We start from the raw sequence: 11873 nt of genomic DNA, 5'->3' as shown, positions 1-11873 counted from the left end.
AGTTTTCGTCAAGCCGGCTTTGGGGATAGCCAGCATGCGCCAGCTATGGGGACAGCCAGTAGTTGTTTCTGGGCCTCAGGGTTTCTGACCCAATTGTTCTAAGTAAGTGGATATTAAGTTTCCAACGTCATTTCCTAAGTCATGGGGGTGGCCATGGCCCCTGTTCACACCATCACACCAACCACGCAGTGTTGATCTCAAACTTTTAAATAATATTTCCAGGCCCTACAGGGGTGTATTTTGGCTGTCAGTCGGTTTACGTTGAGGAATATTCAGCCCAACACTTAACAGCAACTACGAAACGTGTCAGTTTGTTTTGTAAGGTTAATATCAGGATTGGATTGTATTGAAGCACCGCAGGGGTTTGAGTTTAGTGGGTTGATGTCTGCACTTGGACCCTACTTGAACCCAGTAAATGAACAATTTAGAAGTAGGATGTTTGGAATCAAATTGTGTTAATGACAAGTTAGGTGGTCTACAGGAAAGCCACATTTGGAAGCATAAACCATCATTTATGAATTTGTTTTTCCTCCTAGAATTGCTGCTATAATTAGTACACCTGTTTTAGTGGTGCCCAGTTGTAAACAACCTGTTTGGTTAAAAATGTTGATTGAGTAATGCGTATTAGTTTTCCCTTTAAATTGAAAGTCTATAATCCAGCTTATTGTGTGGGTTGTTGGGTAGAAAATAAAACAATATCATAATTGGATGTATACCCTCCTAAAAGAAAAACCTAAAACAAAACAAAAACAAAGCAAAACAAAACATGACATTGAAATTTAAAATTTGGTTGAAAAGATGGGTTAAAAAAAACCACTAAGATTTTTTTCAACGTGATGTTGTTTATAATGTTGTCTTTGTAGTGTAATCAAGAAGAAAAAAATATAAAATATTACACACATGACCTTTTAAGTTGTTATTTAAAATGAACTTTTAGGTTGGCATTGTTGGGTGTTTCATGATTTGTTCAACTGTCCAATGAAGTTTGTTATTTTTAAAAGCAGACGCTTCTCACAATACCTTACTCACAAACACAATAATTGAATCGTCTACTTCATGATACGTTTTATTCCATCTCACGCTCCTTCTGTAAGTACGAATTGTGCTTCAGGAATTCTTGCCAGCGGTGCATGTTGTCGTTTAGACACACTCACTGCTAACAACAATCACCCAAGGCCACATGTGCGGTTATATAATTTCCATGGTAACGGAATCAGAACCAGTTTTGGGGGGGTGATCCAATACATAAACTCTTTGAAGGAGTTCATTTGAGAAAGAAATATTACATTTAAATCATATCTACATGTAAGATGTAAATCTGGTTGTTGCTGTTTTGATTTTGAGTAATTAATGTATGGATGCCCCATGCACTCAGATCAGAAATAGGCGATTTACAAAAAAACACTTTAAAGAAATAAAAAAAAATATATTCCAAAACAATCTGCAGAGGTCTACAGGCATCGAATCCTGTTGCTTCTGGGCCTTTAAATATTATTGATTTCTCTCAAAATTTTCTCTGATTTCGCCGGTCTGCAAAGAATCTGAACGACTGAGATTATCTCTTGATCTCATTAGCCGATGTCACAAAGACTTTTTGACGGCGGTTAATCAATAAAGGGAAATGTCGGTAGATGATCCTTAATCTTAGCCATTAAAAATGATGGCTTTTAAGTTTAAAATAGTCGTAGAGTACTGGAATAGATTTACAATAATAAATAAGACGTTGAGATGTAGTTGAATGCATCAACCCTGGATAGATGACTCGGAGAGTGAGGGGAAAACATGAAGTCAGGTTTCTTATTATCAGGAAATCTAGGGTTCAAATAAAAAACCAAAAAGTCTTCCGAAATGAGATTTATTTTGTGATTGGAGACTTACTAGTGTTGAGTAGAGGAGAGGTTACTGTTTTTCGGAGAAAAGGCACTTCCATTTGAAATAAGAATATGAAAACAATTCAGGGCTATTTTTAAAAGGAAATCCAATGCAATAAAAGTATTGATGGCACATCTGTGCATGTTTTTACACCCTAACTACACGTACTTCTACACGTGAGGGCAGTCAGGGGAAAGCATGTTATACACAGTACTTCATAACAACATCCTGTCTATCTTAAAGTTACAAAGGCATTCACTTGTCAAATACACCTGTACTGACATACAATACATAAGATGGATTACAAGTGTAACAAGTAGAGCCATTGATGCAATGGTTACACTATTAGTTCCTTGCTCTATGTAACATGTAGGCCATATCCGAGTTGGCGGCTATGGCTCTGGCTTAAGCTGGATTGCCGCATCTTCATACAATGAAGCATAGGATGTCCTTAGCAACAGTCGTAGCCGTAACTCAATCCGCCAATACGGTTTGGCTTTATTTTCATGACATACTGTGTGACATTGTGAAATCTTGAGAGGTGAGTATGTTGATTGTGGTTCCTGTACATGTATTGGTTGACCCATCAGGTAGCAGGTGGTGTGGATCACATTCATCAAGTCTTAATCCAGGATGTAGCTCAAATGTCTTCATTTCCTCTATGACTGCTTCAAGACTTGTATGAAAGCAATGTGACTACATCCATGCTACTATTTCACAGGAGTTGAATCTATGGTCCCATTATTATACGTAGAGCAGACTTACATTATGCCCCCAATTAGTAGAACTTCTAATTTGTAGCACTATACAAAAACCATGGTATATACATTAGCTCCATTGGCACGTTTGTACTAATAGGTTTTAAAGGCAGTGGACACTATTGGTAATTGTCAAAGACTAGCCTTCACAGTTGGGTGTATCTCAACATATGCATAAAATAACAAATCTGTGAAAATTTGAGCTCAATCGGTCATCGAACTTGCGAGATAATAATGAAAGAAAAAACACCCTTAACACACGAGGTTGTGTGCATTTCGAGACCTCAAGTTCTAAATCTGAGGTCTCGAAATCAAATTGGTGGAATTTACTTCTTTCTCGCAAACTCTGCCACTTCAGAGGGAGCCGTTTCTCACAATGTTTTATGCCATCAACCTCTCTCCATTACTCATCCCCAAGTAAGGTTTTATGCTAATAATTTTTTTGAGTAATTACCAATAGTGTCCACTGCCTTTAAGTTCTTGCTACTATGGAGTACATTAGTGCCTCTTCAATGCAAAAACTATTGTGAACTAACTTACATGGAAGTGTAGGCTGCTAAATATTTGACTAGACCATCGAGGAAGGAATAGACCAACTGCTGAGTAGTAAAAAGTGCATTGTACAATACAGCTTAGCTTAAAATCTTTCTCCGTCTATCAAAACTGTTTCATGCTTTGCCAACTTGGATCAGCATCAAGCAGCCCCAGGGAAAATTTCCCCGGATCTGCTATGCATAGAAATTGCATATCAAACAGATACAGTTACCAGAGCTGAAACATTTTATCTTCTTAAGCAACTGATAACATTTGGCCTAACGGTAGACCTGGATTGTATCGAACTCTTGGCTTAATATTTGTCAAAAGATATTCCTTCTATGTTGTGAAGGTTTGACAACAAGCAAGCAATGCTATTGCTAAGAACGTCATGTGAAGTCTGGTTGCCTTTGATAAGATGGGTACGTGTACAACATGTGGCCATCAGCAATCGTGTTTTGAGTTGTAAACATTCATATTAGCAGCCAAACACAACGAGACAGCCTCTCCTTGAGATACGGACATGTCAATAAATGTGGATCTGGATGGAATGGATTCTGCATTCAGCATCCAGGAGCATAGCAACATTTCCTGCATCATGAGCAAGAAAACTACAGAGGGAAACTAATTACGTCAAAGAAGATTTTAACGGTTTCTTGGAATTCGTTTAATTGGGGTTCTATGTATGGTTTCATTTCATGCTGACACAGTCCAGGTATGCTTCATTTTTAAAAGGGCAAGTAAAGGCATTTTCAACTTGGTCGTGTTGGTAAAGGGCACCCTATATTAGTAAATTTTCACTGGAGAATTTTAAGGGCACCAAGGCAATGACCTGGGGGCATGGAGGCAATTGCCTTTCGTTGCCTCTGTGAAGTATCAGTTTCTACTGGAGCATTTCAAAGACACCAAGGCAATGACCAGGGGGCATGGAGGCAATGGCATTCTTTACCTCCTTACAGTATCAGGTCTGCCATATTTTCTTCATCCAAGTCACAATTCAGAGGCTAGTGATGTGTAAGGATATTTCCCCGATTCCAGAATTTGTCACTAATCTCAGTTCGTGCGCCTTTTTAGTTTTCCAATATTCACAGACAAATACAGGTTGCTTATTACATAAAAAGGTAGTTGCTTCAAAATATTCAGATAAAATGAAACAAATACATGTATCAACTCAAAGAAATGGTACCTATGGTGCATTGTGACTTGCATAGATGGTTGTTTCCCAAAAGGAATCTGTAAGACTTGACATCGATCTACCTTGCGATGAAGTCATGATTGATGACATCACTGTTACTGCAATTAAACAAACTTACAGGTATCCATGTACTTTTATCTAAACAATTAATGACTACGTCCAAAAGCATGATTTGACTGTGATTAATGACCATTGTTTCTCCCTATACTTTGATTACTAGTAAGAAACCACGACAATGTTTTGCTCGAATATGTCAGATCTTGTTTTTGTCATATTTTGTTTAATGCCGCCAGACTGATGGATGTATTCTTACATGAATCCTGTCCAGCTCTGATCCTGGACCAGCTTTGATCCGTCCTTGTTGTCTTTACAACCAATTTATCAAAGAGTGAATTTAATCAACCAGGGTTAGTGTCTAGTGAGTGAATTGCAGTCTGTGGAGACAACCCTATCTTTCATTATTACTTTGTTTTTGGTTCCAAATGCAGGCTGTTTTTGCCAAATGGTGTTTACAATCTCAGAGATGAAAAACCAGCCCCTGTGCAATGCTTTCTTTTTTGGGAAATGATGGCTTTATTTGTTAATGTTGTAATACTTAGGGCAAGGTGTTTGATCAAGCTGCTGTGAAAGTGTAAATAAATGCTGAGGTGGAGAAGAATTTTAATGAAATTCAATCCTTTACGAAGAATGCGAATGTTCAGCTTAATCATTCTCACAAAATAACAATGTTATACAAATTGTATTTGTTCTTTACAATGGCCTTGCTGTTTATTAATAGTTAAATGAGATACATGTAATATTTACTCTTCAATTTATAATGAGCAGGGTAGATGGCCTAAGCTTTCGATCCAAACCGGACCTTCTTCAGAGGCATAAAACAGGCATATCTATTTATAGAAAAAAAAGAGGAGGAAAGGATTACGGGAAGGATCCAGAAAGAAGCGGGAAAATAACAGCCAATAAAAGTTTCTCTTTCAGAAACTAAATTCCGGGATGTATAATGAAAAAGTAAAAAACAGTAAATAATATGGTGACATAAAAGCCTGACATGAAAATTTAAATGGAAGCAAAAGAAAAGAAGGAAAATGGGAGACCCAGGCAAGGAACACGAATGTAGTACATTGTAGTAAGAAGAACTTGTATGGTGTCTGAAAAACAATCTGTGCACCATTAGAGCCTACACATAATGTACACAAAATATCTTGCTGTAAAATCAAAGCAGAACATGAACATCTTCATTTTATGAGATCATGGAGGTAGATGTAGGCTTCCATTGTAGGGGCCTGAATCTGACGTCCAGCATGAGGTCATTCTCTGCAAACAGGAGCCATAGACCTGGCTCATCCATGATGAAAGGGGAACATTTCCCTTGCCTTCCTTGGTTCTGTTCCATTGATTTCAAGGTGAGGTCCAACCTTAACATGGACCCAACAAAATGACCTATGTTCTGACATTGCTAAAACTTACACCATGTGTAATGTTCATTATGATAAACTGATTAAGGCCCCTCTTGTTTGGTATGGGAGGAATTTACAGGTCGGGTCAAATAGCTGAGTCCATGTCAAGTATCAGCTAATTTTATGTATGGTCACTATTACCCCTAGGGTTTACCTGATATAAGATACACCTTGGTATGGTGACTGGGGGGGGGGGGGCTGCTGGAGGTACTTGAGATGCACTGCTAGAGACTTGAAGAAAACCAATACAAGGAGAAGTCAAGACTACTCCAGATGCATCTTATTGTTGGATGAATTTATTCATGAATCAAGGGCAGTCCTGGGATTGGGTTGTGGTGTTTACCACTGTTGTTGCTGTTGTTGTTGTTGATGTTGTTGTTGTTGTTGATGTTGTTGTCGTCGTCATACATGTGAGCAGTTAACATACATTCTGACAGTTTCACACACAAGAAAAACAGTTGGATAGGCCTATAATTATGCAGTATAACAAACCTGATCTCACAAAGAACCAGTACGTACATGTAGGAATAATACACTTAGACTTGGACAATATTTCTCCAAAGAAACAATATTTCAATTCATACTGTACTCTCTTGATTTTTAATAAAGCACGATTTGACCGACAGTTCCCTTTGTAAGAAATCGTGTTTGATTAGCCGCTTTAGTTCAATTCCTGCCATGGATCCTTAGTCACACACAACGCCCACACAAGGTCCAAAACAACCCTGGTTTCTTTAACTGTTTCAGGGATCTGGATTTCCAGTGAGGAGAAAGTAAAATCTGTTCAGCCCAGTAATCTTGGATGACCTACGTCTATGCTTGTCGAATGTAATGTGTTATTGATTTTACATAACCTGTACGCTAAAAATATCGCTATGCAAAGGTTTACCCCTTTTCACTTTAGTCCGTACTGGCTAGATAGAGTCTGTGTTAAAATTGAGCGCAACCAAGTTGTTGTTTACAGCGTTCAGTTTCTGCGGTAACGGTGTGTCGGTCTGTGATCTGTTTATTAGAATTGGACTAATTTATGAGAACACCTTATGAAAAAAATCAATTTACCATGGCAACAGGATTGTGCATGACGCTGTTTGCATTTGGATGTATATGACCAGCCCAATTTAGCATGTAATGCAGCACATTGGTAGAATACTTCTTGATGCTTGGGTAGGCCTAGCTGTTGGGTTTTGAAATTAACACCTTCAGTGTCAAGTACTAGAGTCGTCGGTGGCACTGAGGATAACCCACGCATCTTGCTCAACCTCTTCAGTCTTTAAAAGGGATGCTATTATTGAGTATGTCAAGCGGGGATTGAGTTTGGTTCAAATGATTGTTTTTTAAAAACAAAACTCATCCTTAAGCAGTCCTGAAAAAGAAATCCTGATGATTTTCACGTTTTTGAGAAATAATGTAAGGTACATGTGTAGGTCTAAATGTTACACTTTTGACACATGATTCTTACTATTCTTCCCTGCATTCTGCAATGCAACAAAAGACATACAGCAAGAAATAATAATAGTACAAAATCGGGGGATAACAGTAATGTTAATTGAATATTGTTCTACTTGTTGATCTTTATTTGGTCATAGATGAGAATTAATAGAATGCAGATGTTTTAACAGATGACGGCATTCCAAAAATATTTTTCAGCTTGACTTACCAACCTTATACACACTAAGGTTTTAAATTTACATTGATCCATTTATTTTTGTAAGTTAACTCCTAGATTTAGGTCACCAAAACTTCCCAAGGTTCATATGTCTTACACCAAGGTACATGTAGTCGTCTTATTTTCGTATCTTCACCGTCACAAATGGACATGGCATCATCAAACCGCGAAGCTATAAAAAAGGACGATGGAATAAATTGAAGATGTGAAATGATGTGTATCAATAGCGACACTACACATTGTTCGTAGGTATTTTTACTGCGCAGTCATAGTTGAGTCATTAACCATACATGTTCTGTACACAACAATTATCCCATAGGAACCATTTGAAAGTCAAGGCTCATTTGACATTCCAATTGCACTGCAACTCATTATGTATTGGGTTCCCATACTATCAGCTATGCTAGTCCAAGGGTCTTAAATTATAGAAACAATCAGGCACGCACATCCAATGTAGTCTTCTAGACAACTTGAGTGCTCAACTGTGTAAGTGTACGCCATATTATTCTCATGTTCTGTTTTCTCGGCAGTTAACTTGCTTTTTATGGAAAATCTGAGATAGGACTGAGTTGTTGATCCATGCATGGTTCGGCCAGGTTGCACGATCAAATGGGTTGATGTATTTAGGGGTGTTGGGGGGTTATAAAAAAGAGGGACGGGGGATGGGGACAGGATTGAGATGAAAGTCAATTCATCATTGCATTTACACACCTAATAAGTGCTTTTAAGGATAGAAATTCATGTGAATTGTTGTTTCACATTAAAAAAAAACGCTACATCTTTACGAACGATGGAAAGTAATATGTTTGAAAAAATATTAGAAAATGCAGTGAATAAATTTTGAAATCTATATTTGTTAGGTTGGTAAGTGTTTGGAATTAAAAAGGTTGAACGATAAACCAGTACTGGTATACGGTTTTCCATAGCCTGTAACTTGTTGGTTCTTCATGTTAACATATCTTTTGCTGGTCAGATGTTGTTTCACTTCATTTTAGTATGACATTGTACAGGATGTATGTCTTGGCACTCTACAACCAGACTACTATCATTTTCTACACCCGCTAGTCCAGTAACACAACCATGGCATCCACACTGCTCTCTAGTCAAGAGCACAAACTTCTAGTAACACAATCACTGAATTCCTTTACTCTTTTTGAATCGAAGGATATTGCCTTGGGATCGGACAAGTTCACATCCAATGGGAAACAACAGGGTCAGGGTTAGTTACATGTACACCTCAGAGAAATAATACTGGAGTCTCTCCCTGTATGGTGACACCTGCTCATAGTGATAGATCATATGGCGTGCATGCAGAATAGAAATAGAAATGTTTGAATTTCAACGTGGAATCAAGAATCTTTTGATTGAATAGAACGTCAGTAAAGCTAGATATTAAAACATTTGTTTCCACCATCTATTATTTATGATGTGGAGTGGACTCTTGGATTTAATTTAACTCATTCGTTTACATGCATTATTCCACAGAATGTAGCATGGCCGAGATAGTATTACTGCATCGACTTAGAAAATTAATCATGACATATATTTCTCATGAAATAAATCAGCAGTTCTGCAAACCTTCATTATGTAGATGCCACTCTTGAAATTCTCAAGACAGGCAGGAAATGTACATAATTTTCCTTGATGGCAATATTGGTGTTATTAGGGCAGGCCTCGATAACCCACCGCACCCCACCCACAGCTTTTGCCTTGGTGCCCTGTTCTTTTGCCTTGGTGCCCTGTTCCACAGAATGTAGCATGGCCGAGATAGTATTACTGCATCGACTTAGAAAATGAATCATGACATATATTTCTCATGAAATAAATTTGCCTTGGTGCCCTGTTCTTTTGCCTTGGTGCCCTGTTCTTTTGCCTTGGTGCCCTGTTCTTTTGCCTTGGTGCCCTGTTCTTTTGCCTTGGTGCCCTGTTCTTTTGCCTTGGTGCCCTGTTCTTTTGCCTTGGTGCCCTGTTCTTTTGCCTTGGTGCCCTGTTCTTTTGCCTTGGTGCCCTCTGCAAAGGTTACAAAACAAACTTACATTTTCCTCACATAAGTGCCCCTTACCAGAGGCAAGTTTAAATTGCTCTGCCCCGCCCCCTTCAGAATCGAAATTCAAGGCTTGTCATGGCAGATGATGTTATCAAGGCCTATGTGCCTCTGTTACGCTGATCTTGGCCCTCGCGCTCTTGGTATCTTAAGTTTTATAGTTTGGTATCTTGTATTGTTTGGCTTTCTTATTAAGTGCCCGCTCTCCTGGTAAGAATGAAATTTAAGACCTGTCAATGTTTTGTGTCATGGAGTGTAAAAGCTTAGAGAATGCACTGGTACCAGTAGACAAGTATCTTCATAAAAGTTATCAAGTTACTTAGACATAGCGTCTGATCAGATATATACTACCAGTAATCTTCCACTTAATGATAACTCTAATCAATGATACTCCATTAAACTACTTATAGATGTTATGGGAATCCTCATAAATACTGGTTGCTTGGATTGCTTTCTTGGGGACACAATGTTAGCCTTTCTCTGAACCTTACACAATTTGTTTGTCTCAAGAAATATGACTGAGAAAATAGAATTAACTGTTGCAAATTGCTTATGAACCAAAAAGACATTAAATGCAAACAAACTTTGTTTGTGTTACTCTACAGCATTTTCTCAGGATAATGTTGAGAAAGACTCTACTAAAACTAGGGTCGAAACTTCCGGCCATTAACTGTTTTTTTCCCCCAAGAAATATCACCATAACTTAAAACCTGCCAGAAAGTTTCAACAAAAGTTTTTTTAAATTGGTGAACTTTGATTTGCCCACTTGTTTTAAGACTTACCCTATTATGTTGAATTTGCATCCGGGATCACCATATTGTGATGATGTTTATTTTCTCATTGTAAAGTTGCTTGCCCTTAACTCACAAATTTTCTAAATTTATTTTAATCAAAGAGCTGTCATGCATTTGTTTCAAAATTCCTGTGACCTGTTTTATTTTTATCAATATAAACCACAAGGGAAACTGACTGGGAAAATTTTGATATGATTTTTGGGGTTGAACAAAGAATTGACTAGAGTGGGATTCGAACCAACGACCCCCGGATAAACGTGCCGGCGCTCAACCAACTGAGCTATCTAGCCCTATACTTGCGATGTCCCTATTTTCGCAATATCTTTGTTCGGGGTGCCAGTCGGGGGGGGGGGGGGGGGGGGGGGGGGGAGGTGCCAGTTAGAAACCATTTGTTTTATTTTTGTAACACATGATGAAATTCTTAAATATATAAATTTGGAAGAAGAAAAAGATCAGTAATTTGTTGCTGGAGAAGTGTTGTCCAAGGGTTGCAGCATCTACAGTGGTTACACACGACTGATGTAGGATTGTGGAGTGTTTTTGACAGTGCTTGGCCCCCTCTTGCAGGGTTAATCCCAGTGGGACCTATGAAGTGTGAAGTATTATGGTCGATGCAGGGTAGATAGGTGATGCTGATGTAATACTGCACAAAATTGAAATCAAACCTTGCACTCTCTCTACTTGACTTTTTAGGCACCAAAGCATTTTCTTATTGTTGGTAAAGGGCACCCTATGAGGAAATTGCAAATTTCCACTGGAGCATTTCAAGTACACCAAGGCAATGACAAGGGGGCATGAAGACAATCGCTTTCATTGCCCTCCGTGGAGCATCAGGCTGGTCACTTAAAACCTCCAGGGTGTGAATGTTCACTTCAACACATGTCATGGTTTATGGTAGAGGGAATTCCAGTTCAACAAGTTTTTAATTTTATAGCATTCTTGTTTGTTAGAAAGCAACTGTTTGCAAAGGCATAAACATCAGAAGGATGATTACTAATATTTAATTTGGTTTAAATTGTTACATGTATGCTCTCATTGATACCTTTGTATTTATTTTGGACTATAAACTCAATTGAAGGATACCTTTGTATTTATTTTGGACTATAAACTCAATTGAAGGATACAACCGGGTACTTCTATTCAAGCCAAAGCTTACCAAGGATAAAAACAAGTTATTGTGACCGTTTAAATTGTTCACTGCCAAACAGGATGTCTAAATTGTTGATTTGTAAATGCTTGTTTATGGCAACTAAAACAGGGTGTCATTTTACAGAGATTGGAAGACTTGTAATTACTCCCATGGGATCTCCCTAAATCCATTTTCTGTATCCTTGGAGTATAGCCTGAGTAATAACCCAAACATATATGTTCACTGCTCTGCCTTGCCAGGAGGTTGGTTCTGGATTCAGAGATACTTCTTCAGTCCTCTTTCTTAATTTATGAGTATGGATGGAAGGAGAGAGGGAAGATTCCATACCTCGGGGCAGTTTGCAAACTTTCTTGGAAGTTTTAAGTGACATCAGGTTTCATAGGAATGCTGTTTATGGAAACCG

The sequence above is a fragment of the Asterias rubens genome, chromosome 10, assembly GCF_902459465.1.
Source record: "Asterias rubens chromosome 10, eAstRub1.3, whole genome shotgun sequence".
Taxonomy (NCBI): Eukaryota; Metazoa; Echinodermata; class Asteroidea; order Forcipulatida; family Asteriidae; genus Asterias; species Asterias rubens.
Note: the sequence above shows the minus strand (reverse complement) of the source record.